Genomic DNA, 21413 nt, shown 5'->3' on the forward strand with positions numbered 1-21413 from the left:
GAGAAATACACAAGGTAAAAGCAGGTGCCAAGCCACAGCATGTGAACATACCTGAGTCACTAGGTCATAAAATCAGCACTCAAAACTGGAGATAAAAATCCAATCTGGGGCTTCCCTGGTGGCGCAGTGGTTGAGAATCTGCCTGCCAATGCAGGGGACACGGGTTCGAGCCCTGGTCTGGGAAGATCCCACATGCCGCTGAGCAACTAGGCCCGTGAGCCACAATTACTGAGCCTGCGCGTCTGGAGCCTGTGCTCCGCAACAAGAGAGGCCGCAATAATGAAAGGCCCGCGCACCGCGATAAAGAGTGGCCCCCACTTGCTGCAACTAGGGAGAGCCCTCGCACAGAAACGAAGACCCAACACAGCCATAAATAAATAAATAAATAGATAGATAGATAGATAGTATAACTTTAAAAAAAAAATCCAATCTGTTTTGCTTCAGTTCGTTGTTTTAGACCTGCCTTGTTTTGCTTTCTAAAAAGTTTATACCTAGATCCACAAAGGAAAACAACTTGCAAGGGTAGGCAATGAAGCTATATCAAACTCTATCATCCCTGTTTATTCATAAAAAAGGTAGTAATTGCATCTATGTGTATGTATGTTTGGAAGAATTATTTCTGGATCTTGCCTATTCTCCACAAATACATACCAAGAAGCGTGAGAGCATTTGGAATTGGCAACAATACAACCAAAACAGATTGCTTAACCAAAGATGAGAACTTGCCCATTAATATCAGCTTTGACTCTGGAAACAGTGCCCAGATTCCAAAGCCTAGAGTGGTTTAATATTTGCACAATTCCAAATCCTAACAAGGATATGGTTCTTTGGGCAGCATCCGAAATTCTAGCAGCTGACTTGCTGTTTGTTTTTTAAGAGAAACATCAGATTTTAGACAGGAAAAGCTTTAGATTTTGAAGTGCATCTTCAAAGTAGAATGCAATATATATCTTTAAATTTCTAAAGAAGCAGACTGATTTGGGTATGGTACATTTCTTAACTACATAAAACATTGATAAGAAGAGTTTATTCCAGATACTATATATATATATATTTAAAGCCAGTGAAAGTATACCTAACTTCCATTCCCAGTGCATAGGGATGCCACTAGATATTTCTGGAATTGATCCTGGAGGCTAGTAGGCTTCATTTGAAGGCAGATTTGAAAAATTGAGGAATAACAAGAGGAGCTTCCGAAAGGGTGAGCCAGATGTTTATGGTAATGGGGAAATAAGGACTCTAATGCCTAAAATTTAGGACCAAGAGGGACTTCCCTGGCGGTTCAGTGGTTAAGACTCTGCACTTCCACAGCAGCTGTACAGCCAAACAATAAAAAAATAAAATAAAATAAAATTTAGGACCACGAGAAGGCAGCCCAAAGCAGCAAAACTTTGCATTGGTAGAAGGTAATGTACCAGACCCGCTTTAAAAATAAAAACATTTAAGAAAAAAGTTTCCTCTTTAAGAATGGAAGTCAACTACTAGTTAGTGCTTGCTAGTTATATCATGAAGACTAAATATAAGCTCTAAAAATACCTTTGCTTTGTTCGAACTTAAGGCTTCTGACACCCAACCAGAAGATAAGAATTGGCCTTGTGCTTAAAAATAAACCCAAACCAGTCAGTCAGTCAGCCTTTAGTGCTTTGATGTCACATGTAGAACCTCTATATTACCTGGTTTATCAAATGCTTGTGATAAATTACATAAAGTAGATACTTTGTTAAATTGTATGTCATTTGGGCAATGTTTTAGTTAATAAAACATTGAGGGTGGATTATTATTAGCTCATAATGATTCAATAATAACTTGACTAAATTTCCTTAAAGTATGTTGTATTCAAAGTCTATAAATACTCCATTTGTGATCATGGGGTTAAGAGAATAATCCTTTCTTTCTACTATAGTGTAACATTTTAAAAAAGTGATTCCTGACTTTTTTTCTGAAACCCAAATACAATATGATGGTTTGTTTTCTTAATGTTTTCTTCTCTAACTAATGTTGCTTTGCAATTGGTACACAACAGAGGCATACCTCAACTCCAAAACTACAATCCTAGGGAAGAGATCTTTTTCTGAAGTGTGTTTGTCAGCTAACTTAAGTCTAGTTGCCCCAGACTGAAACAACATATTTCTAGGAAAAGTAAAGAAAATGCATGCATTAAAGTTGAAGGAGAACCACAATGCCGATCTATCAGACTGGCTAAAATGAGGAAGACAGGAAATACCAGGTATTTGCAAGGATTTGGGACAACTGGAATTCTTATACATGGCTTATGAGAGTGTAAATTGCTACAACCACTTTGGAAAATAATGTGGTAGTATCCACTAAAGCTGAACATATACATACATTTGGCCCAACAACTCTACTTGAAGGTATATATCCAACAGAAAGGCATAAAAATATTTGCCAAAAGATATGTAGTGGAATGTTCCTAGCAGTCCTAGTCATATAACTCCAAGCAGCAAACAATGCAAATGTCCGACTACACTATAATGGATAAATTGTGGCACACTCATTTAGAAGAATTCTAACCAGTAATGAGAGTAAACAAGCTACTTCGATGTGCAACAACACAGAGGCATCTCACAAACATAATCTTGAATGAATGAGGCTAGACACAAAAAGATATAGAATGTATGAATTTATTTATAAATAGGTCAAAACCCCCAGAGGCAAATTGAATATATGATATTAGAAAACCTAATAATGGCTTTTCTTGAGGTAGAGAGAAGTGACAAGAAGAGGGCAGGAGGAGGATTCTGGAGTTCTTTACTCTTCTGTTTCTTTTTATGGTTGCATAGGTTTGTTCACATGATTTGTGCAATTTTCTGTGTGTATATGTTAATGAATTTTTTAAGTTAAAGGAAATAGAGACTGTCAGTGAATTCTAAAATATATGGATTCTACTTTCTCAAGTGTGGCGGTCAAAGAGACTCATTGACAGAATTAAGTAAGCAATCTATTTCATGGCTAAAAAAAAAAAATTAAAGGAACATCAGCGTCTATATTTAAGAATGAATTGAGCTGACTAGAAAATGGTCAGATGGGAAATGGACACATTCCTCTCTTCACTTAGTATGGAAGAAGTGCTTCTGATATGTCTGATTAAAGACTTAGTTTTCTGTCCTGAAAGAACTGAAAATCAGATTAAAGACAATTTTTGAGGTGTTTTTCAGACTAAGGCAGAATCCTCAGGATGACTTTGAAAAGAATTTGGCTGCCCTTCTCAGCGACGGGCAAGAAGTCCTGAAAAACTAAAAATGGTTGGAGTTCTGCAGGAATGAGGGGATGCTGATAGTTTACCTAGCATGAATGTTGTTTCTTAGCTGACAAATCTCTTTTCTTTCCCCAAAGAAGAAATTTAGATATGCAGAAACCTAAGCCATTCATGGCAATACTGTCTCCATCTACCAATAACAGGTCTAGGTATAGGCATGTGACAGAGATCTTACATTGAGACAAAGGGGAGGTGTGCCTGGGACTTCTGGGAAATTTTCTCTCCTTAGAAGTAAGTGCTGTTTGACTTCCACTCACTTGGCCTCTGTGAGGATGTGATGCGCAAAGCTGGGCCAGCCATCTTCTCCCATGAAGGGAGAGATCATGGACAGTCTGGGAATGGCAGAGCAGAAGGGTAAGAAGAGCCTGGGTCTTTTGGTAGTGTCCTTGATTCTTTGCACCAACTCTGGGGCTGCCAACTTCAGAACTTCTTGTTAAGTGAGCAGTGAGTGTCCTTATAATTTGAGCCATATTCAATTCATTATTCTTTTATTGCAGCTAAAGCATATCAAGTGATACAAATTATCTTTACATATTTTTTGTCTAAATGTACTCTACATTGACTTTTTCTAAATCCTAAAAAGAAATGGCTAACAACTAATGTATTCTGGACATTGACTTAATAATATCTCTAAATACAGTTGGGCTGTTTAAACATTCTCCCCCACCCCCTGCGCAAAGCCCTTCTTTTTTAAAACATTTTTAATTGTGGTAAAAAATAGATAATATAAAACGTACCATCTTAACCATTTTTAAGTGTACACTTCAGTAGTGTTAACTACATTCACATTATTGTGCAACAGATCTCTAGAACTTTTTCATCTTGCAAAGCTAAAACTATATCCATCATACAACTCACCATTTCCCCCTTCCCAAAGCCCATGGCAACACCATTCCACTCTCTGTTTCTTGTGTTTGACTACTTTAATACCTCCTATAAGTGGGATCATATAGTATACAGTATTTGTGTCTGGCTTATTTCACTTAGCATAATGTCCTCAAGGTTCATCCCTGTTGTAACACGTGACAGGATTTCCTCCTTTTTTTTTAAGGCTGAATAATATTCCATTGTATGTATATACTATATTTTCTTTATCCATTCATTAGTGGACATTTGGGTTGATTCCACCTCTTGGCTATTTTGGATAATACTACAATGAACATAGGTGTGTAAATATCTCTTCAACATCCTGCTTTCGATTCTTTTGGATACATACACAAAAGTGGGATTGCTAGATCATATGGTGGTTCTTTTTTTAGTTTTTTGAGGAACCTTCATACTGTGTTCCATAGCAGCTAGTTTAAACATTTTAATATTTAAATAATGATATATTTTAAGCAAAATTTTAGTATAATAATATGAAAAATACATAAATTGATATTTTAAAATCAATAAAAATATTTTATATGAGAGAAAAACATGATATGACAGAAACAGAATGGATAAACTGAAAAATTTTATATCAGGAAAAGATTTTGAAATTTATAAGTAACTATTTGAGATGTTCTTTTAAAAAAAAAATTCAGATTACCAATAGTGGTACTATTATTACTAGTCTTACTATTAATTTTACAGATTGCCAATATAGTACTTTTATTGCTATTTTATTCTTGTAAAACACCAGTAGGATTTGTTCACCAAAAATTTATATATATATTAATTTGTGTATAAAATTGATTATGAAAATCATTTATTTATTTTATTTTTATTTTTTGGCTGTGTTGGGTCTTCGGTTCGTGCGAGAGCTTTCTCTAGTTGCGGCAAGCGGGGGCCACTCTTCATCGCGGTGCGCGGGCCTTTCACTATTGCGGCCCCTCCCGTTGCGGGGCACAGGCTCCAGACGCGCAGGCTCAGTATTTATGGCTCACGGGCCCAGCTGCTCCACGGCATGTGGGATCTTCCCAGACCAGGGCTCGAACCCGTGTCCCCTGCATTAGCAGGCAGATTCTCAACCACTGCGCCACCAGGGAAGCCCTGATTATGAAAATCATATACATATAATCATGCATTAAGTCATTGTGGGTGGACACATAGTGACCAAATGAAATGACTTGTAAAGACATTGAAGATCAAACTTCAGTTAACATCCTATTTATAAAGTGAACTGTTAAGCAGGTTTCCATATCCTCCAGTAACTAATGCAGCAACCAAATTTTAAAAACTTTCAATTAATAGCACGCCAACATTTTCAAAGTCAAAAAGAACTTAAACAATTGGACCAAAGTGTAAATCAAACAAATGTTTATATACTCATAACAAAATAAAATATTAAAAATAATTGTAAGAAGTATTTTGACATATATCATAGAACTCCAGTGATAATACAAATATGAACTCATGATTTTAAGTGAACTGCTTTAATTTCAGTATTAAGATGATATAATCCAATGTATATCCCAGGGCCCAGATTTTGGTAGCCTAATAATGTTCTCCACTGGAGAAACTAGGGCTCTTTGGAGAATGGCTGATTTAATGTTTCAGATGGAAGAAATGCAGGGTGAGCCTGAATAACTTGTTGCCTGAAAGCAGTGATGCATATTTTAAAGTTCTGAGGTAGTTTTAAAAAAAGAGCCACCATGAAGGGGCTTCTGTGTGCTAAATTGTGACCAAGTGACTCAAGACAACAAAAAATTATAGCTAATCAAAACAAGTCTGAAAACGAGTTAATTACAACATCACCAAAAATCATGAGTCTGTAATGATGTTCAAAAGAGAAAAGCACTAAAAACTGTTTTCTGATTAAGATATTATTTTACATTACCTTCATTCAGAAGTTAATTGTAAACATGTTCTCATAATACGTGAAAGTATTTCCTTATACAAAGACTAAAGTTGGGCTTCCCTGGTGGCGCAGTGGTTGAGAGCCTGCCTGTCAATGCAGGGGACGCGGGTTCGAGCCCTGGTCTGGGAGGATCCCACATGCCGCGGAGCAACTAAGCCCGTGAGCCACAACTACTGAGCCTGCGCATCTGGAGCCTGTGCTCCGCAACGGGAGAGGCCGCGACAGTGAGAGGCCTGCGCACCGCGATGAAGAGTGGCCCCCGCTCGCCGCAACTGGAGAAAGCCCTCGCACAGAAACGAAGACCCAACACAGCCATAAATAAATAAATAAATAAAATTTATAAAAAAAAAAAAAAAAAAAAAAGACTAAAGTTATTGCTAGCATAACTTTTATAGGATTTTTCTCCTATATTTGGGATTTGCCTATCGAATGGTAACAGAAACACTTGCCAGGTTGTTAAAAGTTCTGTAAACCTTTAGCTATTCCACAGCTCCTTCACTACCACATTATCCCAAATTAGTTGATAAAGGCCAAAGCCACAATGAGAGTCCCTTCCAGTGTTGGTATTCAGCTGGCATGCTCCACGTGGCTAGTTCCTTTCTCACTTATCTCTGCCATGTTATGATTATGATTTCACAAACCATATGGCACTTGAGAAAGTCAGTGAAGAAAAAAATATGCATGCTCTTTGATAAAGTAATGCTACATATACATTGAGGTAATATGGATCTTATACAAGTCATAATGAAGAAAAAAAAGGAAGCTAAAGATAGCCACCGAATTACACTAGAATGAATGTTGGCACCTAGGTCTGTGGCTCAAACTCTTAAAAATGACTAGAAAAAAAGAAATATTTACTCAAGGAAACAATACTACTGCTATTGATTTACCTGCATGAAGCAATCATGCTGACTACTGATAAAGTATTGTTTAAACAGGATTGCTAAAGAATGTGGACAATTAATATATAATATACGTACAAAAGATAATGGAAAAATAAAACCTTAGGTAGGAAAAATTTTGGAACTAATAAGTTCAGGTTAGAGGAAAGTTCATGTTTGGGTTTAACAAGCCCCCAAATGAAAGAACGTGGGGAAAAGTCATATCATTTCCTCTTTTAAAAGAAAATATAAACTACTTAAATAGCATTTCTTAAACAACTGCAACTGATAGAGCCAGCAGGCTAATAAATTAGGGCTAAGAAGTTAGAGTGGTTGAGATTTGAACACAGCAGACATGCAAAACTATGAAGTTCTGTCCAACTCTTTAAGAAAATATCTAATCTTTGCTAGGAAATCCAAGAGAAGTAATGAGCAAAACATTCTTACAATTGCAAAAGGTCTCAGATTCATTAGCACTGCTGGGGAAAATTGTGATGATCATCCAATTTATGAGCTGTTCAAAGTGAAGGGGAACTAGGTGTAGACTGGTATGCTGGTTAAAAGTAAAGCCAAGTTTCTGGATGGATACTGTTGGTTCTGGCATTACCAGTGGGAATGACAAAAGAAAGTCACATAAGAGAACAGTGGCTGACAAGAACCCTTTCCCTCAGATGGTAATGAATGTAGCCCTATAGAAAACAGGTGAAAGGTTTTAATGTTATCTCACTAAAATTTTTGTTTGAAAATGATGGAAAATTTGAATAGAAAGTGGCTTCACAAAGAGGATTAGAGACGCATTAAATTAAGTCATTTGGAATCCATTTTTCCTGTTGGGTCTTTCTCCTTCATGGAACTTAACTCTGGGTTTTAATTGCTGGTCTGAAATTTGCTGGTTGTGTCATGTTGGGTTAGTACGATCTTTCTAAATCTCACCTGCTTAATTTTATAAATGGAGAAGATAATATTTATTTCACAGATGTACTGTGAAGATTAAATGGGAGAATGTGGAATGAATGTCTCACATTTAGTAAAATTTCAGTGATCATTAACAGTTACCTTTCATGACTGCTTCTGATTTGCTTTACCTTCATAAGCATCTCATCATCTCTCTAGGGTAGAGTGTTTTATTATTGTTTTGTTTTTGTTTTACATTTTACACAAGAGAAAAAAAATTCAGGCTCAGGAAAGTTAAGATCCAAAACCATACAGCTAATCAATGACAGATAATGGAGTTGAGGCCTATCTTACCCTAAAAATCTGTGTTTTTTACTATTATACTATACTGCACTCTTAACTTAAAGCAAAAAACAAAACAAAACAAAAAAATCAAAAACCTTCACAGATATAGCATGATTTACCAACAATAACAAGGACAGCATGTGAACATGTGCCAGGAGTCTGCTACAGGGAGGAAGTGCCCCAAACTCTTTATTCCCCCCTTTAACACCTCCACAAATGAACTTTGCCTGTCCTCTAAGGCTGTGTACCCTTAAAGGTTCCTTTTGCGTACAGATATCAGCACCAGAGAAACCATAGGGAAATTGAAAAGAGATTAGAGGTTCTACCAGGATTTCCTAAAGTCCTTGAACCAAGCATCATTTTTTTAAATGGAATTAAGATTTCTTTCTTCTGTTCAAGGAGATTATTTTTGGTCTTAATGTTTCCAAATGTCCCTGCTGCAAGTTGAGATATAAGAGAAGAATTCTATCACTCGATTCCCACCATGTTTGGCAAAATTTCAACTTGTTGAATGAAAGATACATTGATTTTGGCGCAGTTACACTCACATCTCCAAAAAAGACCTCATGCTATCAGATTTACTAGCATAAATATTCCCTGATGTATATATTTTTCTTCCCCCAATGCTGCCCCCTCTACAGTACTTCCATGTAATGATTTAACTTTGCACTCATATCTCCAAAACAGACCTCATGCTGTCAGATTTACTCACATAAACAATTCTTGGTGTTTATTTTTTTCTTCCCTCAATGCTGCACCCCAACCCCCCTCCTCACCTCCCACAGTATTTCCCTGTAATGATTTAATTCCTCCATGGAGCAGAACTTTTTACAGCTGAAACTCAGATACATTCCCTGAAGTTGGTTGAAAGCTGTTTCTTTAATCCTCTACAGACTCTGGCCAGAAGAGGCAGCTCCCATTTCTCAATCGCTTCCCTTACTTTTTAGACCTATTTCAACCCCTAAGTGAAAGTTTCCCTCAGGATTCTTCCCTCTCTATAAATGGGAAAGGAAAAGAGGTACATTCTTGCTTTAGATATTGTAAGTTAAACAGTGATGGGAAAGAGAAAAACATCTAGGTCAATACATTGCTGAGAAAATGAATTATGCAGCCACCAGTCAAAGATTGGTAGGAAATCCAGAATCCTTTCAGAGAAGCATGGAGAAGAAAATGTGAAATTTGAGTTGCAGAGAGTGATGTCCATGAGAGTTCTTTACAATTTAAGGACACTACCCAGCTGTGTGATTCAGCTCAAGCACCCACCCTAAACTTTAAGAAACAGAGGATTCTCAAGTTTTCTGAACACAGAGCTGTGCCTTTTCAGGGTTGAAATTAGAAGAAGAGCACTAAGTATTCAAAAGACAAATGTGAGAAGCAGTAGGTAGGGATGTAGGGAACAGCATAGGATGACATACAGGGATGCATACAGTGACATACAGGGATGATTCAAGCTGAAGAAGCACAATGCTGAGGAGTGAGTGAGCATCAAGAATATCCAGCCACACCTAGTCCTAGATACTCCACTCTCAAGTCTCCGAAGACCTTCTAGAATCAACTTGTGTACAGCCACAATACTTAGGACTTTGTGCCATTTTTTAAATTAAAATAGTCTGGAGGCAGGTATTCATGCAGGGAAAGATAAGGCAGAGGAAAGTGCAAGACAGCAAGAATTAAAGAGAACAAAAACAATTTTCACTCTAAATGAAGAATAGTAGCAAAACTAATGAGCTTTTAAATTTACTCATTTAGGATGTCAATTCCTCATTTTTTCACAAATTATTTTTGAGCAGATGTTTTTGAGGGAATGGCACCTTTCAGTTCTTATATTTGTCCTTTCTTGAAAACCGCTTGTAAACAATTGTGAGTATGTTTGTCTTGGATAAGCATTTCAGGAGTAGGAAATAGAATTATCAACTTGCTTTACGAAGTTTTGTGGTGGGGAAGGGGAACAGTATTATACAAACAATTTATTTTAGCAATTTATTAATAATTTTATAAATCACTCAAAGGAAAGCAAAATGGAATTTGAAGTTAGTAGCAACTATTATCATCAACTTTTACTTCTATTGGCAATAATAATAAATCGACCTAATCCTTTATAGAAATAAAACCATTTTTCCATGGTTCTCAAGATCTCACTTTGCAAGATGTGACTAAAAATCTACCAGAATATTGATTTCATTCTTACCTTGTGATCTGGTTTTGATTTCTCCCCTGAAAAGCTGCAGTTCTCTGTTCAGAGAGCTTGCAGGCTCTATTTATTACCGAAAGTTTGGCAGAGAACCAAATTGCTGTAGAAGGGAGAGCTGAATGGGTGAGATTTTAGCAGGTTTTAATAGCATGTAAAAAGCCAATAGTTACAATCCTGTCAACTAAGATTCACTGCTTTCTGTCTTCTCCCCATTTCCATCTTAAATTAATCCAGCAATTATGGATTTTATGTTCTGTGTTTTTATACTTCCAATTCACATCAGAATCATGTCACATGCAACACTTTCATTATCCCTAAGCCTGAGCAATTATCTGTTACAAGCTAAGTGTTGTGTTTGTGAGGAATGAAAGAAGAGGGCTGTATCTCCTCTTGAAATGAAGCAGTGAAGGAAGAAGGCAAGTAGGCAAGAAGCTAGATGATCCGTGCTGATTTGGAGTTGAGCTGTGTGCAGTAAATTGGAGGGAGAGATGACAGGTAACAACCAAGGGACTGTCATTATGCTCTACCCTGGTAATTCTTGCAAATACTAAGATTACAAAGGATTAACAGTGTGACTTTATGATGTACTCTGAACTCTGTTTTATTATAAAATGTTCCTCTTTATTTATTTAAGAAGTGTCTCTTATAAGCAGTATGTAGTTGGTTTTTGTTTTGTTTTGTTTTTAACCAGTTTGACTATCATTTGTCTTTGTACTGGACTATTTAGTCTACTTACATTTATTGTATTTACTGATATATTTGCATTTATGTCTACAATTTTGCTTTATTTTTCTATATTTTGTCCTCCTGGTTTATGCCACATTTTCTTTCTTTCTTTGCTTCTTTTGGATTAATCAAATTTTTAAATTATGAAAATTTCCCCTAGCAGTCATGCACTATAACTTTTCTCTCCTCAGAAGAGTAAGATTGCAAAATATAACAAAAACTGCCAAAACTTCAGCTCTGTTTTAAGGGCTTTCTAATTTTTTTAAACCTCTGCCTCATGCAATTGCATAATTTGGCAAATGTTTTGAGGAGAAAACTCCTTGTATGTCAGGCTCAGTTCTCCCCAGCCCTTTTTTTTCACTAAGTTCTTGGCCCTTCAAGCCTCCAATTTTGTCTCTTCAGCCCCACAAGACAACCAAAGACTTTGCTGATTTCTCTGCTTCCTAACGGTGGCCTTCTGCCCAGACAGAATCCAGATTGCCTGCCTCCTGGTGCACACATGGAATTGGCAAATGCCCGTGGGAAAAAAGCAGCTGTAGCTTCAGCTTCCCTCTCCTTGGAATCTTGATTCCTCATCCTCAATGCTTCTTACCTTTCTCTTACCTTTAAATGGGTTTTTGTTTGCTTGTTTTTTTGTTTGTTCATTTGTTTGTTTGTGATGCTTTATCAGCCCTTTTTGGTTATTCTTAATGGCAACATTGGACTGCCACAAGCTACTCCATTCTATTAGAAGTGAAAGTCCCTAGCTATCTGAGTTCAATACAAATGAAAACATGGCTCCAGAAGCCAGGAGGACTGCAGGTCATTTGGGCTTTATTCAAGTGACAGTAGAATTTATTATCCAAAGTGTAAAACTTTTTAGAATGAAAAAAGTGTTATTAATAATTAGTCCAGAGTAATAGGTGAACACTGAGATATGGTCACCCCAGTTTTATGACTTACATAGTTCTTTCTCCTCTCCTGTTCCTTCTCAAGTACCAACTGCCTCCTTTCAGGGTAGATACAAGGAGTCTGACTGAAATTTTGCTGACCCACAGACACATACTAGATCTGGCAATGTTACTTTGTTCCTAAAAGAGAAAAAAAGCTAAAACTGAGGGTTTGCTACCAGCAGACTTTAAAAAATGAAATTGTAAAGGATATACTTCAGGCAGAGGAAGTTGACCCTAAATGGTAGACCTAAGTTTCAAGTGGAATTGAAGAGCAAAGAATATGATAAATATGGAGGTACTACTAAACAAATATTGAGTATAAATGATGATAATAATTTATTGTAATATTAAGAAAAGCTAAAACTAAATACATGACGAAAGTAGCCCATAAATCTGGAGAGGTGATTATAGGAATGGGAATTCTCTAAGACCATGTATTTGTCAGAAAGGGGATAAAAATATTCCTGAATTTTAGGCTTAGATACATTAAACATGCCTGTTACATTTTTCAAGAAGATTTTCTGAATAATAGATATCAGGCACATAACTAACTTCCAAGCTATTGGAGGAGGAAAGATAGAATGATGTCAAGTATACTGAGATAAAATAGGGAATTCCCTAGCAGTGCAGTGGTTAGGACTCTGCACTTTCACTGCTGAGGGCCTGGGTTCAATCCTTGGTTGGGGAACTAAGATCCTGGAGGCCCCATGGCGCTGCCCAAGAGAAAAAAAAAAGGAGATAAAATAGTTGTCTATACAATACAAATCAAGCAAGACTGGAGAAAGAACAAAACAGTTCATACAATACAAATCAAGAAAGGAGAGAAAACAAAACATGAGAAGGCAAGACAAAGAGAAAAGACAAAATAGAGTATATTTAACCCAAATATATCAATAATTTCATTACATGAATTATATGCTTCAGTCAAAAACCTAATATCATTGGACTTGAAAAGAAAAGATTCACCTATATGCTGTTTTTAAGAAACATATACAAAATCTATAAATTGAAATTAAAGGATAGAAAATTATGTGTTGGCAAATACTAATCAATAGAAAGCTAGTATTGCTTCATTCATGTTATGCTTTTAGGTAAAAAGTATACCTAAAGATGAAGAAGTTTACTGAATATGACAAAACATTCAGTACACTGGGAAGAAATATATCTAAACTAACAAAAATCTGTTACAGTCTAAAGTACCTAAAACAAAAATGAATAGAATTATGGAGGGAAATACACATATCAATCATTCTAGTGGGAGATTGAATATGTATATCTTAGCAATTATTGTTAAGCAGAAAAAATATTCGTAAGAATTTAGAAATCTTGGATGACACAATCAACGAGCTAGGTCAAATGGATATATAAATTTCATTTTATCTAAGAGTGGAGAATACATACTCTTTTCAAGCACATATAGAACATTTACAAAATTAAACATATTCTTGTCCATAATGTAAGTTGCAGAACTATTTCAATTGATGTCACTTAATATGGCAGAATATGGAATTCCAGGGTTCCATGCCTTCACAAAAGCAACAAATAAGCTGACAAGAACTGTTAAAATCAAGTTTCACATTACCCTTCAATCTAGTAAAAACTTACAACAACCACAAAAAGCTTAATGAAGAAAGTAGCTGGTGCATTGCAGTGAGAGAGTGCTGTGGCACTTTTAATTGCCTACTTGCCATCCTTCATCCCCCAGATCAATGGCAGCCAGGAAGACGGCAGCCTGCGCCCCTGGTGCAAATGCTAGTGCCGGAAGGAGGAAGATAGGCCTTATTCTCAAAGAATTGTGGTTGTGTGTTTTGACCTGCCTTGAGGCTCCCTAAAGGACTGGTGCAAGTACTTTCCTTTGTTTTATTTGATTTGAAGCGTTCCCAGGGCTGCGGTGGCCTCCTGGGAAGTGTTTGCCAAAAACATTTAAAGGGAAAAGAATTGGCTGCAGCATCCTGGGACAAGAGATAAAACAGAATAAGCAACAGACAAGTCAAAAAGCCTGGAAAGGAAGAACTTAAGAAAGGAGATATATGGGAGAATAAGGTCTTTTAAAAGTTCCAATGTATACTGGGGGATCAGGAAGTCAATGCTCATACCCAAGTCTGGACACATGTTCAAAACAGGCCTTAGAAGACCCTATATTTTCACCTCTGGCTGACCTTCAGTCTCCATGGTAGCATGAAGTGAAGGCTAAGGCAGAGTTATAAATCACCTGGCTAAGCATTGAAGGAATGCCCCACACAGAACCAACTTGCAAAACCTGGGAGAGTAATTTTTTCCTTTTCCTTTTTTTCTTCTAATTTTGGCTGTAGTTGTTTAAGGAAATTATGTTCATAACACTAGCTGACCACTAAGCTAATGGAACACAGACTTCAGTGGTCACATGTAACAAAGAATACAGACTGTAGAAAATACTTTAGAAAACTCACTAAACAAACAACAACAACAATTCACAACAAGCAGGAGCAACAAACCTGGGAATGGGAAGTATTGAATTTCCAGAGTTACTATGTTATAATTTTCAACATGTCCAGTTTTCAACACAAATGATGAGGCATGGAAAGAAACAATAAAATATGGCCCATTCACAGGAAAAAAAGAAGTCATCAGAAACCATCCTTGAGGAAAAGCAAACATGGGACTTACCAGACAGAAACTTTAAATCAGCTGTCTTAAATATGTTCAAAGAGATAAAGGAAACCAGGAGAATGATGTCTCACCAAATAGAGAGTATAAATAAAGAGAAAGAAATTATAAAAAGGAACTAACTAGAAATTCTGGAATTGAAAAAAAAAGTAAAATAAAATGAAAAATTCACTAGAGGAGATCAGTAACAAATGTGACTATTAACAAGAATCAGTGGTTAGGTCAATTGGGGAGCAGAAAGAGAAAAGAATGAAGAATAATAAACAGAGATTAAGAGACCTTTGGGACACCTCAAGCATACCAACATATGCATAATAGGAGTCCTAGAGGGAAAAAAGACAGAGAAAAGAACACAGAATATTTGAAAAAATAATGTTTAAAAACATAAGTTTGATGAAAGACAGGCATCTATACATTCAAAATACTCAATTAAATTCAAGCAGGATAAACTCAGAGATCCACACTGAGACACATTAGAGCCAAACTGTCAAAAGCTAAAGACAAAGGGAGAATTTTGAAAGCTGCACAAGAGAAGTTTCTTATCATGTATAAGGTATCCTCAATAAGGTTAACAGTTAATTTCTCTTCAGAAACCATGGAGGTCAGAAGGCATTAGGATGACATATCTAAAGTGCTAAAAGAAAAACACTGTCAACCAAAAATTCTATATGTGACAAAACCATCCTTCAAAAATGAAGAGAAAATTAAGACATTCTCAGATATACAAAAACAGAGTTGGTCACTAGTAGATCTGCCCTGTAAGAAATGCTAAGGTAAGTCCTTTAGTCTGAAATGATAGGACGCTAGACAGTAACTTGAAGCCATATGAAGAAATAAAGAACAATGTTAAAAAGTAGCTACATGCATAATATTGTTATATTTTATATTGTTATATTTTTTATTTGTAATTCTTCTCTTTTTTCTTTATAATTTAAAAGAATAATGCATAAAATAATAATTATAGAGCTATGTTGATCTATAATTAATGTAGAAACATCTGGTTTGTGACAAAAACATTGGGAAAAAAGAGGATGGAACTATAAAGGAGAAGAGTTTTGTATGCTATTGAAAATGTTAGTATTAACTCAAACTTGATTATTATAGAGTTAAGATTTTATTGTAATCCTCAGGGTTACCACTAAGAAGAAAACAAAAATACACAGAATAAGTAATGAGGGAAATCAAAATAGCACACTAGAAAAAAATCAATAAAAAAAGAAGGCAGTAATGGAGGAAATGGGGGAAAAAAAGATATAAGACTTAAAGAAAACAAATAGCAAAATGGCAGAAGTATGTACGTACTTATGTGTAGTTACTTTATGTAAATGGCTTAAATTTTCCAGTGCAAAGGCAGATATTGGCAGAATGAATAAAAAGCATGATCCAATTATATTCCATCTATCAGACACTCACTTTAGATCCAGGGACATAAATAGGTTGAAAGTAAAAGCATGGTAAAATATATTCCATGCAAACAGTAATCAAAAGAGAGTTGGTGTGGCTGTGCTAATATCAGACAAAATCGACTTTAGGACAAAAATTGTTACAGGTGACAGAGGCGTTATAGATTGATTAAAGAGTCAATCCATCAAGAAAATTAACAATTTAAAACATATACTCACCAAATAACAGAACCCCAAAATATATGCTGCAAAAACTGACAGAATTGAAGTGAGAAATAGACAATTCAACAGTAATAGTTGAAGACTTCAATACCCTACTTTCAGTAATAGGTAGAACAGCCAGACAGAAGGTCAATAAGAAAATATAAGGCTTGAACAACACTATAAACCAACTAGGCTTTACAGACATCTATGGAACACATCTGTGGAACACAACAACAGCAGAATACCTTTTTTCTCAAGTGTACATGTAACATTCTCCAGGAAAGACACATATTAGGCCACAAAACAAATTTTAATGAATTTTAAAAGATTTAAATCATCTAAAATTTCTTCTCTGAGTACAATGAGATAACACTAATAAATGAAGGAAAACTAGAAAATTCACAAATATGGGGAAATTAACACACTCAAGCAACTAATGGGTCAAATAAGAAATTAGAAGTGAAACTAGAAAATAATTAGAAATGAATGAAAATGAAACATATTCAAACTTATGAGATGCAGAGAAAACAGTTGTAGGGGAGGAAAAATTTTCCTCTACCCTTCTAGGTTCCTTAGGCTAGCCTAATAATCAAATTGACATAAGGCAGCTTAACAGGAGAAAAATACACAAATGTAATTTTGTTTGTATAGAGGTCCCATAGGTGTGGGACCTAAGAAGTGACCAAAGCAGGCTGTTAATATACCTTCTTAGACAAAGAATCAATTATTTGTGAAGACTTGACAAAGCAGAGGGGTTTTTGCTTGGGGTAGCAAATTAATGAAGAAATAATACAGTTTGTTTATACAGCTTTCTCAGTTTTGAATTCCCTATCTCCAGTAATAAGAATGCCTTCCATCCTCTCAGCATAGAGAGGGTATTTTCCAATGGGAGCACTGTTTCCTGCTTTCAGAGAAACAAAGGAGGGTCAGAATATTCTTCTTGTACTGGCTGTTTGTCAAGTAACTTCAGTTCATAATAATCAATATGCCACCTTGGCATATTTGGGGGCAGCCTGCCCCAAGCCCCATCACAGTGCTCAAAGGAAAATTTATAGCTGTAAACGCCTACATGAAGACAGAAGAAAGATCCCAGACCAGTAATCTAACTCTAAACCTTAAGGAACTAGCAAAAGAAGAGTAAACTAAACCCAAAGTTGATACTGAATACAAGTTTGTGTGCCCAATGTACAGTGAGGCCAAACAAAACAAAACGTTCAAGTTTGAAGCAGAGAAAGGTTTATTGCAGGACCAAGCAAGGATAACCGGTGGCTTGTGCTTTAAAAACCCCAAACTCCCCGAAGTGTTTCAGCAAGCCATCTTTAAAGGCAAGGTGAGGGAGAGGTGTCCCAGGGTATGTGATCAGCTCGTGCATAATTCTCTGATTGGTTGATGGTGATCAATCCTTAAGCGCCAAAAGGTCTGGAGGCTATGTTCTCATGATCATCAAGTAGTTAATTTCTTCCATTTGGTAGTGGTTTTAGCATCTGAAAAACTCAGGAAATATGCATCAGATACTATTACCTAGGTACTTCAGAGAGGAGCTAAAGCAGAGGATATGGGGGAGGCATCTGTCCCAGGAAGGCCCCATAGGGTCCTGCTCAGTTACAAAGCTAGCAGAAAAAAGGAAATAATGAAGATAAGAGCTGAATAAGTGAAATGGAGAATAGAAAAGCAAAAGAGAGAATCACTGGAACCAAAAATTGATTCTTTGAAAGGATCAACAAAATTGACAAAACTTTAGCTTGACTAAGAAAAAAAAGAGAAGATTCAAATTACTAAAATCAGAAATGGAAGTGAATATATTACTGTAAATCTTATAAAAAATTATAAGAGCATATCATAAACAATTATATATTAACAAATTAAATAACCTAGATGAAATGGATAAGTTCCTATAAACATGCAAATTATAAAAACTGCCTCAGGAAGAAATAGAAAATCTGAACAGACCTATAACAAGCAAGAAAAGCCTAGGATAAGGTACCCTCCCTGGTGAATTCACCATTCACTTAAAGAAGAATTCACAGCAATACTTCTCAAACTCTTCAAAAAATAAAAATAAATATGCTATATATTATATTTTATATTTTATAGCTCAGTGTTACTGGGAGAGGAAACAAAAAGAAAGATTAAAAAATAAATTCTAAGATTCCAAAAACTAGTTTAAAATACTTCTGAACTTCATCAGAATGTTGAGCTCTAAAACTGACTTTAGTTATCGCTTACACATAGTGAAAATACTTCTGTAGTCATGAGATTTTGATTCCATTATAAGAATGATATTTATGTAATACCATTTTTCTGCATTGATTTTATATATTCTTGATGGTAAATAAAATGGTTATAGTATAAAAATAAATAAATAAATATTAAAAAAGAGGCAGGAACACTTCCTACTTCATTCTATGAGGCCAGAATTACTCTGCTATAAATGCCAGTAAAAATATCACAAGAAAAGAACACTTTAGACTGATATCCCTTATGCATATAGATGCAAAAATCCTCAACAAAATACTAGCAAAAGTGAATCCAGTAACATATTAAAAATATTCTACATCATAACTAAGTGGGATTTATACCAGGAATGCAAGAGTGGTTCAACATATGAAAGTCACACTCATGGGATGAAGGGGAAAAACTACATGATCATCTTGATCTATACCAAAAAAACTTTTGACAGAATTCATTACTACTTAATAATAAAAACACTCAACAAACTAGGAATAAAAAGGAACTTCTCCAAAATGATAAAGGGCATTTATAAAAAAACTCACAGTTAGCATTACACTCAATGATTAAAGAGTGAAAGCTTTCCCCCTGAGATCAGAAACAAGACAAGGCTGCTTGCTTCACCACTTCTATTCAACATTGTACTGGAAGTTCTAGCCAGTGCAATTAGGCAAGAAAAATAAATAAGACATTCAAATTGTAAAAGGAAGAAGTAAAGTTATCTCTATTTGCAGATACATGATCTTATATGTAGAAAATACCAAAGAATCCACAAAAAAGATTAGAACTAATAACTGAATTTATCAAAATTGCACATTACAAGATCAGCACATAAAAATCAGTTGTATTTCTATACAACTGCAATGAATCAAAATAAAATCAAGAAAACAATTTCATTACAATAGTGTCAAAAAGAATAAAAAAGAATAAATTTGACTAAGGATGTGGAAGAATTATACACTGAAAATGACAAAACATTGAAAAAGTTAAAGAAGACCTAAATGAATGCAATGAGAGACCTAAATGATTCATCCATGTTTATGAATCAAGGGGCTTAATATTGTTAAGATGACCATATTCCCCAAATTGATCTACAGATTTTACACAATCCCTATCAGAATTCCAGCTAGCTTCTTTGTAGAAATGACAAGCTGATTCTAAATTCACATAGAATTGCAAGAGACCTAGAATAGTCAGAACAATCTAGAAAAAGAACAAAAAAATTGAAGGACTCAAACTTTCTGATTTCAAAACTTACTACAAAGCTACAATATCAAAATAGTGTGGTACAGGCATAAAGAGAGATATATAGAACCATGGAATAGAATAGAGAGCCTAGGAATAATCCCTTGCATATATGTTCAAATGATTTTTGACACGGGTGCCAAGGTCATTCAATGGGGAAAAACATAGCCTTTTTCACAGATTATGTTGGGACACTGGATATCCACATTGAAAAGAATGAAATTGGACAGCTACCTCACATGATACACAAAATACATAAAAAATGGATCAAAGACTTAAATGTAAGGACTAAAACCGTAAAAACCTTAGTAGAAAATAAAGGGGTAAATGATCTTATATTTGGCGATAGATTTTTAGATAAGTCCTTGTTTAACATGAGGTTGAAATAGATGTTTGTTTTAATAATCTGAAGTTGTTGGCTCTGCCCCAACACTCACTGAAAGCTCACCAGAAGCCTCAGGGCAATGGAGCCAAGTGGAGCAGCCCATAAATTTAGCCTCTGTGGTCACATAGCAGGGAGAATGGGTCTGGAGGGGCACTCAAAAGGCATCCAGCCCAAAGACCAGGGCATCCTTTCTTTAGGCTTTTGCCCATGGTAGTCATGTCTTTCTGAGGGACAGGAATATAGCCTGAATTTGGGCTGGTGGCATGATCCTAAGGTCACTAGGTGTTCTCCCAGACTGACACCACCTCCTGAAGGAAGGTGCCTCATTTTTCTTTGTATCCTCTGAGCCCAGCCCGTAGTAGATGTAATAAAGATGTTGGTGTTGACCCAGTGCATGTAGAAACACTTATTTCTGACCCACTCATTTCACAGGATCATATTACATAATTTCCTTTTTCCTCTTGCAACCCATACAAGACCCTCTGGGATTAATGTATCTGAAAAATTAACTTGAAAAGGCTCTTTTCCCCATTGTCAAAATATTTTTGGCCAGAGTGTTGTATGACTTGAACAATGTGCTGCTCAAATATTTACTGTAAATGCTCTATCTTGAGTCTCCAGCTCTTACACTTCTTATTCTCCTCTAATTCCACAGAAGCCAGGACTGTTTAAAGGTCAATATTCCTTCAGTGAAAAACAACAGAAGCCAAATAAATGCCCTGAGTTCAGTCAGGATAGAAAAATCTAAACTTCAACCGTGAAACTCTGTATAGCGTATTGCTTATTCTTTTCCCCAAATTTCCCCTGACTTAAAGCTTTTCTTGGGTAATCCGACTCTGAATAGGGGCTCAAAAATGAAATTGTGGGAGTGGTAAAATGCAGGGAACCACAGGTGTGTCCTCCTGACAGACATTTTAAAAAATGAAAGTTGTGGGTTTTATGTCCCATTGTTATAGCTGCTGGACATTCCTGCTCCCATTGGTACTGCAATGAAGTGAGTGCAATGTTTGGTTTCCATTTCATCTGTAAGATGTGAGCCTCATATTGAAATATGTATTCTCTGTGCCTAATTTAGGCCCTGGCACATAGGAGGGCGCACATAGGAGGGCTTACTATTGTAATAGTAAGACTAATTGCTAAGTATACTTATTGCTTACTCTGAGCCATGCACTATGCTATGCACCATATATATACTATCTCATAATTTGTATAGCATAGTGCATTTATATGTACTATCTCAGTTAATTCCACAATAACTCCATGAGGTTGATAG

General features: G+C 35.8%; 1 protein-coding gene across 1 annotated transcript in view; it reads right to left on the reverse strand.

Annotated features, from left to right (window-relative positions):
• The window catches only part of IL33 (interleukin 33), a 54088-nt gene extending 43697 nt beyond the window's left edge, over nucleotides 1-10391 (reverse strand). The window contains exon 1 of the mRNA XM_007182184.2: nucleotides 10368-10391. The gene's annotated coding sequence lies outside the window, so the exon portion shown is untranslated. The remainder of the gene's footprint in view (nucleotides 1-10367) is intronic.
• Between the last annotated feature and the right edge of the window lie 11022 nt (nucleotides 10392-21413).

Source organism: Balaenoptera acutorostrata, chromosome 6, assembly GCF_949987535.1.
Source record: "Balaenoptera acutorostrata chromosome 6, mBalAcu1.1, whole genome shotgun sequence".
Lineage (NCBI taxonomy): Eukaryota > Metazoa > Chordata > Mammalia > Artiodactyla > Balaenopteridae > Balaenoptera > Balaenoptera acutorostrata.